The sequence below is a fragment of the Macrotis lagotis genome, chromosome 6, assembly GCF_037893015.1.
Source record: "Macrotis lagotis isolate mMagLag1 chromosome 6, bilby.v1.9.chrom.fasta, whole genome shotgun sequence".
Taxonomy (NCBI): domain Eukaryota; kingdom Metazoa; phylum Chordata; class Mammalia; order Peramelemorphia; family Peramelidae; genus Macrotis; species Macrotis lagotis.
The window spans coordinates 194314240-194330887 of record NC_133663.1 but is presented as its reverse complement, the minus strand read 5'-3'; the positions used below and the strand labels follow the sequence as shown (position 1 = coordinate 194330887).

At 32.7% G+C, this 16648-nt stretch overlaps 1 long non-coding RNA gene across 1 annotated transcript in view; it reads left to right on the top strand.

Moving 5' to 3' along the window:
- The window catches only part of LOC141491344 (uncharacterized), a 149052-nt gene that overhangs the window by 88925 nt on the left and 43479 nt on the right, over positions 1-16648 (top strand). Inside the window, exon 3 of the long non-coding RNA XR_012469569.1 lies at positions 646-862. This is a non-coding gene — a long non-coding RNA (uncharacterized LOC141491344). The remainder of the gene's footprint in view (positions 1-645; positions 863-16648) is intronic.

Below are 16648 nucleotides of genomic sequence, written 5' to 3'. Positions count from 1 at the left end.
TCTTTAAGCATTTTTTGTGTCTCTTTCACCAAACTGTTAATTCTCTCACTACTTTTTTTTAGGTTTTTGCCAGGCAAACAGGGTTAAGTGGCTTGCCCGAGGCCACACAGCTAGGTAATTATTAAGTGTTTGAGACCGGATTTGAACCCAGGTACTCCTGACTCCAGGGCCAGTGCTTTATCCACTGCGCCACCTAGCCACCCCTCTCTCATTACTTTTCTCAACGTCCCTCTACTCCTCAAGGAATTCTTGCTAAGTTTGGATTCAACTGGAATTTTTCTGAGTCTTTATAGCTGTTCTCACATTTTTGCATTATGTATTTATGCTTTGATCTCCCCTGCCACCACAATAGCTTCTTATGGCCAAATTCTTTTGTTGCTATTGTTGTTTACTCATTTTTTTCTAACCTATTTCTTGACTTTGGACTTGATATTAAAGTCAGGTTCTGCTCACCTTGGGGTAGGGAGGCACTGTCCCATCTTAAGCGACTTTTTAATGCTGCTGCTTTCAAAGATATTTCTGGGGATTTGGAAGTTGTGGGTGCTTTCAAGGTGATGTGATCCTAGTAGTATTGTGCTGGTCTGCCCCCTTATCACCTGAAGTCACAAACACTCACACTCTTCTTTGCTTTGAAACTGTTTCCAGGTCCCCTGACCCCTTGAGACTGATTCCCACTGTTCTCTACCCTGGAACTGCCACCCAGAGCTTCAACTCAGAACTCTGCATGGACAGTAGAGTTGCGAACGAGTGTCAGGCTTACCCAGTGCTGGTGAAGGTATCCTGCAATCGTTTTCTGACCAGTTTTCCAGCCCCCCTTATTGTGTCTGGTTTGGGAGAAGCTACTGCTGTGGGCTTCAGACAGGTCAGTGTCACAATTTTTCTTGTCCATCTCTCTTAAGGTTTCTTAAGATGTAAAAACGTCTAGCCCCAACCTTTTATAGGCCTGCTACTCTAAAATTTGATTTGAGGCATTATTCAAAATTCTTTGAAGGACAATTGCAAAGAATTCAACTGGGCTGTCCCTAATCCTCCTTCTTGTCTCTAAGATTGTTTGAGGTCTGCATTCAAGAGAACTCCCTATGCTGACAGAATCACAGATCCTTTCTGTATTCTAGACTTAGCATTCTGAGTGCCTTTGATCCTTCTTGTGGAACCCTTTTATCTTTCTTCTTTCATATCTGAACCACATTATATAAAATATTTTGATACTTACCTCTGTATTACATTGATTTTCTTTAATGTCAAAATGTGTGATAATTTGATATAAACTCATCTAGTTCTTCACATAAATTTTCTACTCAATCCTTTGCCACAGATATTGTGTCATAAACTGAAATTAACTTCAGCATTTGTGTATATTGTCTTTATGCTGATTATAAGTGTTGCAGTGGAAGATCACCAAGTAACTCATGAAATAATGGTTCTAGGTTTGTTATTAAAAAAAAAACATGCTACCAACACCTGTTTTTCTCTCCAAGGACAATCAATGAGCTATGCTTCAATTTAACAACAATGATCCTTTTATTTTCTGGTTTTGTTTATAGCAAAAATTTCAGTGCTACTGTCATTCAGTTCATTCACCACTATGTCAACATCTTAAATATGTTGACATATATATACATAATGAACATTATTTCTGGTCATTGCATTGCTCATTTTGCAATAATTGAGGGAATAATAGATATGCATATATTATGTATAAATATATAATATATATATATATACAAAAACTATATATGTGGACATAAACTCTTGCCTTTGGTAAAATTACTCTACCAACATTATAAGTTAATAATGTTGAGAAATCATTTTGTATTTATTATTATATAATATTTATTTAATTTTTGGCAATGTTCAATGATATTGTCTATATAAATATTGGTTAAGAAGTATTTTAACTCTAACAATTGTTTTTGATGAGAATCACTAAAAATTAAAAGACAAGATGGAGTGAACATCTAGACTTTGATCGCATATATACATAGCATGCCTGTGCTGGAGGTGACACAGTTTTGAGTGCATTGATGAGCTAATTCTCAAGAAAATGTCAAATACTTTTTTTAAAGTCCTGAATATTAATATTACTAAAAAAGTTTAATGATTAAAATCAATACTTATTCAATTGCCTGCTGTAACTTCACAAAATCTTTATTAGAATAACATGTATTACACACATGACTATATAGTGACATATAGTTTATACATATTTATTATCAGTATGTATGATTGAAGTAATATGACATAACTATGCTTTTAAAGTGTAGTTTCACAGCGGACCATATCTTTAAAGTCACACAATTGCCTGAAAAGTGAAGAATGTAGAATTCAATTTCTTTGTAGTTTGTAGACTTTTTTAAGTCACTAGTGGTAAAAAAAATAAAACATTTGCTTGTGTAGAACAAAATATTGCCTTAAAATGAGAAATATCTATCATCTGTGTTCTTTAAAAGAGCATTTGATTCAATTGAGCAAAATGTCACCTTAACAGCTCTCCTCCAAAACATATCTCTCATACATATGTCAAAATCATATAAGATTGCTTGAAAGATGTCACAACAACCAAAAAAAAAAAAAAAACATTGCTCAGCAAGCTTCTTCTCTTTAGTACCCAGAAAGACATAAAACAGGTAGACATCTGTTCATCTAAGGTGTTGACTACTATCTTGGAAGAAGTCCGGCACAGAATCCAGATTGAAAGGTATTTCCTTCTACATGATGAGGTCCACCAGCTTCTTTTATCCTTAATGGAGCTTAAAAAATATTTGCATATGATTTTAAAATATATGCATTTATGCACAATCCTCAACCATTAGGAAGATGGTGATATATATGGCTAGTCCAGGGCTAGTTCCCTTGATAGTAATAATTATTCTCACCTATATGGAAAGATCCTCTCCAGGAGTCTCTGTCTTGTTATTAGATGCAATAAGTTCCCTTGCCTCTTTGTTTTAGGTAAATTACTACTTAAGTGGGGCAGCTAGATGGTGCAGTGGATAAAGCACCGGCCCTGGAGTCAGGAGTACCTGGGTTCAAATCCAGTCTCAGACACTTAATAATTACCTAGCTGTGTGGCCTTGGGCAAGCCACTTAACCCCGTTTGCCTTGCAAAAAAAAAAAACTAAAAAAAATTACTATTTAAGTGTTAAAACCCATTCCCTATTCTCCAATAGTTCCTCAAGAAAACTCAATAAGAGTGTGGGGGATTGAATAGGAAGGGAGACATATGATTACCAACCTACCATAACAGGGATAGACAAATTATGATTATTATAACCATTTATGATTATTATTTCTCTCCTTCTACTCTGGCAAAAAGAACCTTATTTCTATGCCTGTGCCTTAGTAGCACATAATGAATCCCACTAGCCTCCTAGGATCTCTTAGATCCTAAAAATGCATCTTGGAAAGTATCATGTGACATGATTTATGATAACAAATTATCCTACATGCATTTTTCTCTTCTCCTATCTCTTCATATCAGAATATTCATATTTCATGTCTCATTCATTCCTCTTTCTTCCACTCTTTGTCAAAAGTGACCTGTCTCTTCTCCAGAGATAAGACTTCTAAAAAGTATAATTGATTCCATCTTCTCCCATTTATTCTCTATCAAATTACATCTAAAATCATCCCCACTTCTCAAATCTTCAATCATTCTAAATCAATTCTTTCTCTGCTCCCTTCAAACATGCTCAAGTTTCCTCCATTCATAAAAAAATCACTATACCCTAACATCTTCTTTTGCTGTCATCTTATATCTCTCCTCCCTTTGAGCAAATTTCTTCAGAAAGCTGACTGCACTTTCCAAACTTATTTCAAATTCCTTCAAGGGTGAGAGCCCTATTCAATTAGCACTTCCCTTCTCATCTTAAACACATTTCTAGCTTATCTTCCTCTCATCCTTGTGAACCAGAATCTTTTGAAAGAGAAATGACTTTCCCAAATCAGGAGAGTAAAAGGATTGTCCTACTTGGGAGAAGGTCCAGTCAAGATAGAAAATTATAAATTTGCAGTAGGGCCTTTGCTTAGTTGCCTTGTTTTTATCAAGCCCTATGTGATAGCCCAGGAAAAAGAAGGAATAAAAGAGGAGGGTAATAAAAGCAATTTAGAACTATGTTTTGACAAGGCATGAGTACTGTTGGATTAGGGATGGTGTTGGTCATAAAAATTAGAGGATATTAGAATGGAATGAATTGACTACAGGATCAAAATTGAAAAGATAATTTTAAAGTAATGCTATAAAAGAATAATGAGAGATTTATAAATTGGAATTTCTGATGATAAATAATTGATTTAAGAAGGGTAAGGCATATACAAAGGTAGAACTCAATTACAGGCTGATGAAGGTGTAAGAGTTTTGAACATGGAAATCCAATGCTTATGGGTCACTAGGATATTAAAAATATCTATCTATATAAATGAGTTGGCAAAGAGGAATAAGCAATGTGCAATAAAGTGTTTGAGGACTAAAAGATCACAATATTTGAAACATATCATTATAAAAATTAAAGTTCTCTAGTATACAGACAGGGGTTGGGGGGAAAAGAAAGATTGTGGTCCAGGTACTGAATTCCTTGAGAAAAAGAAGAATATCCTAAAAGATGACATGATGATTCTAAGTTATTAGTTGGATAGTAAATCAGATGTACTGATCCTCAAATGAAGAGAAAAATGCTTTTAAAAATTACTTCACCTCAACTTTTCTTAGTTCTCTCAGAAAATTACTCTCAAAAATAATTTGCACTTGATAAATTTAAATTTCTTAAAAGACCCTAATAAAAAATAGATATTGAATATTTTGTCAACAAATCTTCAAGTCTAATTAAACCAATGGTCAAGGCAATATTTACAAATCCCTGGCCTTCTCCATCAAGATATATTGACTATATTATAAAATGATAGTTGAGGCTGTGTATGTGAAAAAACACCCTAAAATCTAAAATCAAAGCATAATGGGAAGAAAACACTTAGAGCAATTAACATCCAAGAAATATCATAGTTAATTTACATTTTGTCAAAATAAAATAGACAATGTCAAATATGGGAAAGACCACCCCCAAAAATACTTTAAAATTTTAATAGAATACTGAGGTCAACACATCTAATAGAACTTAAGAAAGATTAATACTTCTTTATCAAAAATGAAAATATATTTTAAACTTTTAAAGAAATATTTTTGGAAGAAACAATTCTATTTCAATAAAACAGTAAAAAATCTAACAGTTAAATGTTAAAAGATTTGTAGACTTTGGTGAGTCTATAATGTTACTAAGTTCAGAATGGAATTAAAAAAGCATCCCATAAGTGACAACCACATAATCATAATCATCAAAATAGCTATGAAATAGTACTAAACAAATGACTGAATCATAAATATATATAATTATAGAACAAGAAGGGTCTATGATAGGCAAAAAAAGCATAGTAGATAGAGTACTGGACTTGGAGTGAGAAAGATGTAGTTCAAGTTTCTCCTCAGCCACTTGCAAGCTATGTGACCCTGAACAAATCATTTATTACCTGGCCTTCATTTTCTGATCAGTAAAATAAGTATTTTTCTCCCTCTAACAGTGTGACCTCATGATAACAATTCAGGCTAAGAGTATTGCCATTAGAAATTATAGAAAATTTATTTTAAGGAGCCCAAATATGTTTGCTAATACTAATTATGCATTGAAATAGCAAAAGTTATGGAACATGCTACTACAGTAGACAAAAATTTGGTGTATTAAGTATACCTAGAAAGATATGACCTGGTAGATGTTTTATAGACTAGAAATGTTTAAGAATGATATTTTGACAGTTGTCTACATATCAAAAATGCAGTAAAGCTTTCAAAGATTCATCTACTGGTTTAAATGAAAACCATTCTCACATCATGTTTCCTACTCAAGTTGCCTTACATAACAACCTACACAGGCTGTAGAAGTCAAGTGAACCTACACAAGATCCATCCAATAATTCAGTTATAAAAATAAATTGCTTTTATCCACATGTACAGTTACAGAACAGTAACCATAAGAGAATAATAGCATTATAGTGACTTATACTAGTATTGTTATCTTATAATATATAAAGAGAGATATAAGATAATAGTATCAACAGAGAACTTATATTGCAATTTTAGGTTTACAAGTTATATACTAGCTATTTCCACATCGAAACTTCCTCTAACCTGAACATCTTGTTTCCCTGAGGTTTCTCATGAAAGTATTGCAAATTGATCACTGTGACTTCTATCAAGTTTTATGGTATGGCAGATCCTTTCTTAGGAATTTTTATTAAATTCTTAAGAATTTGCTATCTTAACAAAGAAGGGAAGAAATTGTATGTTCTCTAGGGTCAAACTAGATTAGTATTCTGGTTCTTTTTTTCTTTTGTGATTTACACATACACTGTTCTAGTCTTTGTGTATATTAATTTCCCAGTTCTGCTTACATTACTGTGAATCAGTTCATACAAATCTTTTGAAGCTTCTTTGTATTCTTCCTATCATTATTATGGCTCACAGTACAATAATATTTCATTATATTCATATATCAATTGCTTTAGCCATTCCCCAGTTGATACATGACTACATTTTTTCCAGTTCTTTGCTACCTCAAAAGTTTACATGACCATTTGAAGGTATATGAGATCTTTCTGTTTTTGATATCTTTGATATGCATTAATAGTGAGAAACCTGTGAAAGCCTGCTGACATATTTTTTAAGTATGCTTCAATCTATATTCAGACAACATCAGCTCTGTCTTTGGAGATGGATAGGAGTCTTTATCATAAGTGCTTCAGAGTTGTCTTGAATTACAGTACTGCTGATAAAAGCTAAATCCTTCACAACTGATTATCCTATGATATTGCTTATACTTTGTACATTTCCCATTGCATATGCTCATGAAAATCTTTCCAGATTTTACTGAAAGCATTCTGGCTCATCTGGCTCATCATGCATAATAGCATTCGATCATCATCACATACCACAATTTGTCCAACCTGCTAATATCGTAATCACTTTTCTAGCATAATTCCAAAATATTTTCCAGAATGGTTAGACTATTTTTAACCTTCTCAAAAGTAAGTTTGTATTCTTATAGTGACAGCCCTTCCAACATCTTTTGTCATCTTTGCCAATTTTATGAATTCAAAGTAAAAATTCAGTGTTTCCACTCAATTTAGAGCAATGTACAGCATGGAAACAATGTAGAGACTAACAAATTGCTTTCTGTGGGGGTGGGGGTGGGGGTGGGGGGAGGGAAGTAAGATTGGGGGAAAAATTGTAAAACTGACAATAAATAAAATCTTTAACTTAAAAAAAATCAGTATTTCAATGTTTGTCTCATTAATTACCTGATTTTGATCAAATTTCCATGGAGTAAATATTCACAACTGATGCCTTTCATCCTATGCATGATATATTGAATAAAACTTAAGAAAATCTCAAATTTGTTGCAGACTGGATTAACTAAAAATTTATATTACATGGCATTGATCCTCACTATGTCAAGGCAACCCTTCTATACCTCCTTAACTAGATTATTAATCTATTATTACGATGACTCTTCCAAAATTTTTCCTATCTCTTCACACCAACTATTTTATCAACCCCCAGTTGAAAATATTTATGCTATTTTGCTGAAAAAAATGAGGTCATTTACCAAGTTCTCTCTCTCCTTCTGGCATCCTCATCTCACATATACCAGATACTTCCAACCACTAGCTCTTTGCTTTTCCTTTTTTAGTTCACAATTTGTAACATATAATGAAGTAGTCCTCTTTACTAAGGCTCACACTCTACATCCAGGAATGATCTTATGCCATATTGCCTGCTCCAGAAGATTGTCCCCTTTATCATGCTCAACTTCTCTCACTTATTTTTATTTTCTTCAAGTCTACTGGCAATTTATCTACTGTCTAGAAACAAGTCCATGACTCCACAATCCTGAAATATCACTGGATTCTCACTAATTTTGTGGCTAAATTCTTTGAGACATCAATCTATTATTTCCTTCTATTTCCTTTCCTCTTATTCTCTTTTGAACTTTATAGTTTGACTTCCAACACCATTACTCAGTCAACTAGTCATTCAGTCGCTTATGATTTATTTTGCATCTATTATGTTCTATGTGCTGGGGATACAAAAAAACGAAAAGGTAATTTCTGCCCTCAGGAAGCTCTCAAGGTAATTGGGGAGGAGTGTTTCCTTCAAATTTCCAGTGATCTCTTAAGAAGTAAATCTAATCTTTTATTTTCAAAATTAATTCTACTTGACTCTAAAATCTTTGACACTGTCCATGTATACTGCTTTATAAAATAACTTTAGTCTAAGATTGTTATTCTATCCTTTTTTTCCATTATTTACTTTGAGATTCTGGAACTAATCTTCCTTGAAATCAAGTTGTTATTTCATTTTTTATTTAATATATGTGTGTATATGAAATCATAGATGGAATAACAGCATGATATATATGACAATTAGATTAATATATAATAGAATCCATAAGTATTGTTCATATAATCATTTTCACTATAGCAGTGCAGTCCAATCACTAACAGTAACATTACCTAAGATATTTCAAGTATCTTTAAAGAACCTTTCACAATTGAATATATAAAACTCAAGTATGTTTTAATATTTTGTCATATACTTTATAAAATTTCCAATAGTTTTAATGAGATTTCTCTTTTTTGTTATTGCATACAGTGATAGTGTGTATTTTTGTCCATTTATATTATGTCCTATTAATTTACTGAAACTATTATCTCAAGAAATTTTTTACTGATTCTATGAAGTTTTCTAGTTACAATATCTTATCAGCAAATAAGTATAATTTGTCTCATTATCTATGTTTATATATGAATTTGTTTCTATTTTCAAAAAACCTTAGTCAGAATCTTGTCTCAAGGATGAAAAATAAGTGGTTTAGAATTAATGAACTTTAAGTTACTTTCTGTTCAAAAATCTGATTTTATGATCCTCTGACAAAACAATAAAAATAAAGGATAAAGCTTGGATTTATCCTATATTTAAAAATATTCTAATGGTTTCCCATTTAAAGTGACATTAGTTTCTGTGTGTGTGTGTATGTGTGTGTATACTTATAATATTAAAAGTGGTAAATCATTACCTATGTTTTATAAAGTTCATAACTTTACTCTGTCAGTAAGAGATTACTTCTGCTTCTAATGATATAAATTAGAAGTTTGGTGCATTTTATTTTTAATATGATCAATTATGTTAATTACTTTTCTACTGTTAAATCATTTTTACATCACAGTAACAAATTCAAGTTGGTGTTAGTAAATACTTTTAATATGTTACTTTTGACTTTACTTTAAAATTTTACAATAATATTCATTAGCAATAATGAATTACAGTATCTATCTATCATCTATCTATCTATCTATCTATCTATCTATCTATCTATCATCTATCTCATTTTGTCTGTCTGTCTATCTATGTCTCTCCCTCCCTTAGCATTCCATGGTTTAGATTTTAGAGTTTTACTTGTCTCATAGGAAAAAAAACTTTGGAAGATAATTTTCTTTCTTGTATTTTAGAAACATTTGTTGAATACAGATATTAATTTTTCTTTAATTGTTAATGTTTAATAGAATTAATCTGTAAGTCTTTCTAGATTAGTATACTCCCCTGATCACCACCTGTCTCTCTGACAATTCATTCATAGGTAATAATTACTTTCATTTTCTGAAATGGAATTATTTTTAATTTCTTTTTCATAGTCTATTTTCTGAATTTCTATTAATAAAATATTTCAGTTTTAAATTCTCAGTTTCCTGGCATCTAATTTGTATAAAATGTTCTGATAATTATTTTTTATTTATTCTCCTTTGTAATTCTAATTTATTCATTTTTTCATCTTAGTAATTAGGTTTTTGTTAATCAAGTTATAACTAATATGTTATTATTTTATATCAGTGTTTTCAAGGGATCACTTTTTTGGTTTACTACTTCCATAAGAATTCCTATTGTATATCTTAGCTATTTTAAGTATAATTTTCAAGATTTTCTGTGTGATTTTATTCCAAATTTTCAAAATTGCATATTCATCTTCTGAACAATTTTCTATTTTGCTAATTTATGTTTTCAGAGATATAGTCTTGTCTCTGACAATTGATTTAGCTTCAAACCCACCAATAAGGAATTGTTTTTATTACTTTTTCATATATTGTTTCTACAATTTGTTTTTTGTCCTCATTATTGTGAATGTCATTTCTGTCTCTATTTCTATATTTTTTATGTTTCCATTTATTCTTTATAAATGATCTATAAATAGATCTTCAAGTAAAGCTTTACAGATAGAGATCTGTAACACTGAGGACAGGTTTAGCTAAGAAGGAGCTCTCATCTTAAAGTCTCCCAGTTTGGCAAGTAAATTGGGATTTTCAGTTGGGAAAAGAAATTTTTCTAAATCCAGAGATTCAACTTGAACTGATCCTGTTCAGGGAGCAAGAACAGGAGTCATCTGACAACTCAGATTCTCATTCATCGGAGTTGAGTTGAAGATCCAGTGTAAATGGGTAAGGGGTTCTACTTGTGGTGGGAGGAATATGGAGAGGGAGAGCAAGCTTTAACTACATCTAGCAAGGAACTACTATGCCCCAAAGCTATATACTAGAAAATAGTAATAGAAGTTAATAGCAGCAGCTGTGTGACACTGACCCTAAAGTGAGATCTAAGGTTGACCCCCAATTTGGGCTGAGTACTGCAGCTACAGAGACCATGAAAAAAAGAGAGCAGGTCAATGAGAAGAGTTCAGTTCTACTTCTTTGAAACTGAGAGGGCATTTAACCTATTGAGGACTGACCTGTAAAAAACAAGTCTAGAAATGGATTGCACTGACCAAAACCAGAGTTAGAAATTTTTTGAGATCAGTCCAGAAAAGCAATGATCAGATTGCACCACAGATCATATCACTTGGGGAACACTAAACACTTGAAGGAATCTGTCCTAAGTCATACCTGAGATCCTTAAAGAACTCAGTCCTTAATAGCTGGGAAAAAAAGATACAAAAAGGACCTGAGAACCAAAAAGGTCAAGACATTCTCTCCAGAAATGGACAGAGTTTTAACATAACACAATTAATCTATTCAAGAAGTAAAGATGGAAATATAAGTACACACAAAAAAAACTCCCATTAATAGTATTGATACAACTGATAGAATCATGCTGAAGATAAAATTCCAGAAAAATATCATCTATAAACAAACCTCAAAAACAAAACCAAAAAAAAAAAAAAAACACAGCATGGACATAAATTCAGCTATAATTTCTGAGATAAATAAATAAAAATGATTTGTTTTGTTTTGTTTTTTAAAAGTTAAAATTTTCTAAATGAAGTGAGAATTCTATAGTAATGAGCTTAGCAAACGAGATAGAAAGTGAAATGTTTGGAGGATTGACTTAGTAAAAAAGATATAAAGTCCAAACCAAGTAAGTAGTTCCTTGAAAATTAGAATAGATCACATCCTTTGAAAAATAGAACTTTTTAAATAATTTAAAACTAATTTCTAAATGAAATGAGAGGTCTTTGAGAAAGAACTACAAATAAAATGGGAGAATTGAAAGGATTTGGCATAACTGGTGCACAATTTTACTCAATTGACTCCTTGATAGTGAGAATGGACCAGAAAGAAGGTAAACATTCGATATGGAAAAAATTTTAAAACAAAATCAAAAGACTGAAAAAAAACAAGAAAATGTAAGAAATCTCATAACAAAAGTAGATTTACATGGAAAACAATATAAGGAGATAATTTAGAATTCACTGTATTTCCCAAAGACTATGATTTTTAAAATGAAACTTTTCATTAAATTTCAAAAAATCATGAAAGAAAAATATTAAGATCTATTAGAATCAGAGACCAAAGTGAAAAATTGAAAAAATTCACTGGTTATTTTTTGGAACAAACACTAAAATTACAGCATCACACAGCATCACAGTCAAAACTTAGAACTTTGAGGTCAAAGGATATAAAAATAGTAGAAAATAAGAATCTGAGAACTCACAATCCAAAATTACGTTCACATAAGATTTATTAGCTACTATAAAACAGGGGAAAACTTGGGAGTATAATATTATAAGAAGTAAATCATATAGATATACAAATAAGAAAATTTTGTCCAGAAAATCTTAGCATACACTTACAAGGAGGGGTTAAAAGGATCTTTTAGGAAATAGAAAACTTCTTAACAACTAGGTGGCAACTAGGTGGCACAGTGGATAGAGCACCGACTTTGGAGTCAGGGGGGCCTGAATTCAAATCCACCCTCAGATACTTAATAATTACCTACCTGTGTGACTTTGGGCAAGTTACATAACCCCATTGCCTTGCAAAAAACAAAATAAAAGAACAAATATTAGTATAGACTTTGAAATAAAAATATAGGAAGTAAGAGAAATATGAAAAGATAAATATAGGCTAGCAATTAGAGTGAACTAAACATGAATGTTTACATTCTAATAAGAGGATATTATACAAATGTCATTTCAGAATCCAAATGTTATCAGGGATCATAAAATGAAATGACAGTTTCTGGGCTGCCTCTGTTATATCCTTCAGGGATGTAGGACTTACTGAGGTCTGCACTCTTCTCTGAATACCATCTAAAGGAAAAGGACTGATTGCAGTTTAGTTTCTAGTTCCCCAAAGTCTGATGTACATCACAAATAAATGCAATAAATAATGTTTAATTTATGATTTACTAAAACCAAGCTGTGTTAATGTCCTTAAGTGAAATAAAACTAGATAGATAAATAAAACTAAAAAGAAAATTTGTCAACAATTAATGAGTGAAACATCTTTTCCAGGTATATCAAATTATGAGATGTGATTTTTTTTGGTGGATGCCAAATCTGAAACCAAGTCATGATGCATAGTGAAAAAAAAGTAGTATTTTCCATGTAGTTAAATATTAGGTTAGAAGATATTGACACATATTTGGAGAAAGGTGCTCAAACTGTCATTAGAAGACATCTTCCCAGTAACTTATGGTATTAACATACTGTAGCGAAACTGAATATCATAATATGAGGATAGAAAAGATCTACAAAAGCAATGTCTCCATAGCTCTTCCTTGTATTAAAGATCTTTTCTTACCAGTTTCATTCTGCTCCATAAGAGCTGCTAGATGGCACAGTAGATAGATCACTGGCCTTGGAATCAGAAGGATGGGAGTTTGAATCCAGCCTCAGACACTTAATACTCACTAGCTGTGTGACCTTGAGCAAGTCACTTAACCTTGATTGCCTCACATCCAGGGCCATCTCTAGTCATCCTGCTTCATATCTGGTCACTGGATTCAGATGACTCTGGAGGAAAAAAGTGAGGTAGGTGACTTAGCACAGTACTCCCTCACTCAAATTCAATTCAAGTGCTTGTCATGGCATTACTTCCCTGATGTCATAGTCTTCTTTGAAAATGAAGGATAAATATCATCATCATTCTGCTTCTTAACCACTTACACATTTGATTACCAATTGTATTTGATTTTCTCCTAGTGTAGTGACTATTACTTCAAGTCAAAAGCTATGGCTTCACTAAATTACATTTTAATGATAGAGGGATGTTTAAAATGTTTAATTTTCTAAACAATGTTCAATTCTGTTTTCTAATTTTTAATGCATACATACATGCTTCAAGCATGATTAGGACACAAGGAAAGGGGATAGATCAAAATTGTATACATTAGATCAAAAATTAAACCTGATCTGAGACTTCTGACCAGATGGCAGGGAGAAGTGAGGTACTATATTAAAATCTCTTCTGGCTTTCCCTAAGAATTGACATGAATCAAACCTCTTAATGAATTTTGAATCCACAGAACCACAGAACTGAGGGGAAAATCTCCCAACAAGGTCTGTCACAAGGAAACATTGGAATGCCCAGGGCAGAGAGCAGAGACCCAGCACAGGGGCAGTGGGGATGAGGCAGTAGACTGACCTGAGAACCATGGTGGCAGAAACCTTTATCATGTGCTTAGAAGGTGTCCAGACACCCATCTGGCCAGCTCCACTGATCTAAAAGAACTAGACTGGGAGCCCCCATGTTTCCCACTCAATCCCACTCCCCACCTTTGTTCCTCTGGGAGGGCCTAACTTTATTCAGCACAAACACAGAAATAACGCCAAATGTTCACACCTTGTCCCAAGGCCCCAGTGAGGGCAGCAGAGCTGATTATTCAGAGACAGCCTATGATTTTTCTAGCCTGAGGAACTAGTCCAGATTATTCAATCCAAATCCAGCCCCAGGTCTAGAGAGTGGACCACTGATACTGCAAGCACAGATAATCCAGAGAAAATTTCTGGTATTCCTTACTGATGGGTACACTGAGTAACTCCACTGGATTTCCTAACCCCAGTGAGCAAGATCTAGGGGAACATTGAATGTCTAAAAACCAGTCTGACCCCCAACATAAGACTCTAGGGGAAAGGATTCAAAATGAAGAAAGGTCAGTGCAAAGTAGAGTGTATTGAATGTTACCTTGGAGATAAGGATACTACCTCTTAATGAAATGGAATTTCGGAAGAGAATATGAATTGGTCTCCAGTCCAGAAAGACTTCTTAGAAGAGATAGGAAAGTAGTTTTAAAAAATCAAATGGAAAAAAATGGGAAAAAAAAACACTGTGGAAGAGAAAGTGATTCATATGCAAAAAGAAAATGATTCCCTTAAAAACACATTTGAGGAAATGGAAAAACATACCAACTCCTTCAAAATAGAATTGATCAATTGGAAAAGGAAATGAAAAGTCTAAATGAAGAAAATTCTTCTCTAAAAAAAATAATACTGGACTCCATGGAAACTAAGGACTTCATGAGACAACAAGAATATGTTAAAAATAAACAAAATGAAAAAATAGAAGAAAATGTAAAATACCTAATTTGCAACACAACTGACCTAGAAAATAGATCAAGGAGGAACAATTCAGGAATCACAGCACTACTTGAAAACCCTGAAGGAAAAAAAAAACCTGATCTTTATATTTCAGGATATAATAAAGGAGATCTACTCTGATATTCTGGAAGCAGAGAGCAAAATAATCATTGAAAGAATGCATGAATCTCCTTCTGAAAGGGATACCAAAATGAAAATACCAAGGAATATTTTGGCCAAACTCCAGAATGATGAGATCAAGAAAAAAAGTTTGCAAGTAACCAGAAAGAAGCAGTTCAAATACCAAGGAGCAAGAATCAGGATTACACAGGACCTGGCGGCATCAACATTAAGAGACTGAAAGGTCTGGAATATGATGTTCTGGAGGGCAGGGGAACTTGAAATACAACCAAGAATTCACTGTCCATCAAAACTGAGCCTCCTCTTTCAGGGAAAATGATAAACATTTAATAAAATAGAAGACCTTCAATCTCTCCTGAAGAAATGACCAGAGCTAAATAGAAAATTTTATCTTTAAACAGGAGAATCAAGAGATTCACAAAAAAGGTAAACAGGGGAAAAGAAAAAAACTGTTATCCAGTAAGATTAAACTGGTTACATCCCTGCTTGGGGGAAGATTTTTTCATAACTTTTGAGAATTGTAATTACATTAGAAGCAAAGGAAGGAAGAAGAGGAAAAGGAAAAGGGAAAGAAAATGGAAGGGATAGGATAGAAGGGGATAATATTCAGAAGCAAAATTCTGGGGAGGAGGAATAAGGGGGGGAAAAAGGGGAAAAATACAGAGAAGGGTGATAGCACTTTGAATGTTAATCAGATGAATTCTCCCATAAAATGGAAGCAGATAGCAGAGTGGATTGAAAAGCAGAATCCCACAACATGATACCTAGAAGAAACACATTTGAATGTGAGAGATACATACAGAGTAAAGGTAAAAATTTCAAACAGAATTCAGGTTAACTAAAAGAAAGCAAGGGTTGGTAATACTTATTTCAGACAAAGCAGCTGCAAAAATAGATCAGATATTTAAGGAACAACTGGTTCCAATTCTATATAAACTATTTGGAAAGATAGGTGAAAATGGAAGTCTGTCTAATTCCTTTTATGATACCAATTTGATGCTGATAGCTAAGCCAAGAAGAGTTAAAACAGAGAAAAAAATTCATAGACAAATTTGCAAAAATCTTAAATAAAATCTTAGCAAAATGATTACAGCAAATTATATTATCTCTAGTATAACATGTTATGAACAAGCAGAATTTTATCAGAAATGCAGGGATAGTTCAATATTAGGAAAACTACCAACATTATTGATTATATCAATAACAAACCTAGTAGAAATCATATGATTAGATGCTGAAAATATTTTTGACAAAATATGACACCCAGTCCTCCTAAAAATGCAAGCATAATATGCAATGGGGATAAGCTAGAAGCATTTTCAGTAAGATCAGGGTGAAACGAGAATTCCAATTGTCACTACTATTATTCAATATTGAGTTAGAAATGTTAGCTTTAGCAATAAAAAAGAAAAAGAAATTGAAGAAATTAGAATTGGTAATGAAGAAGCAAAGCTATCACTCTTTGCAGATGATATGATGGTATACGTATAGAACCCTAGAAAATCATCCAAAAAAACTACTGGAAACAATTAGCAACTCTAGCAAAATTGCAGAATATAAAATAAACCCACATAAATCCTCAGTATTTATATATATTTCTAACAAAATACAGCAAC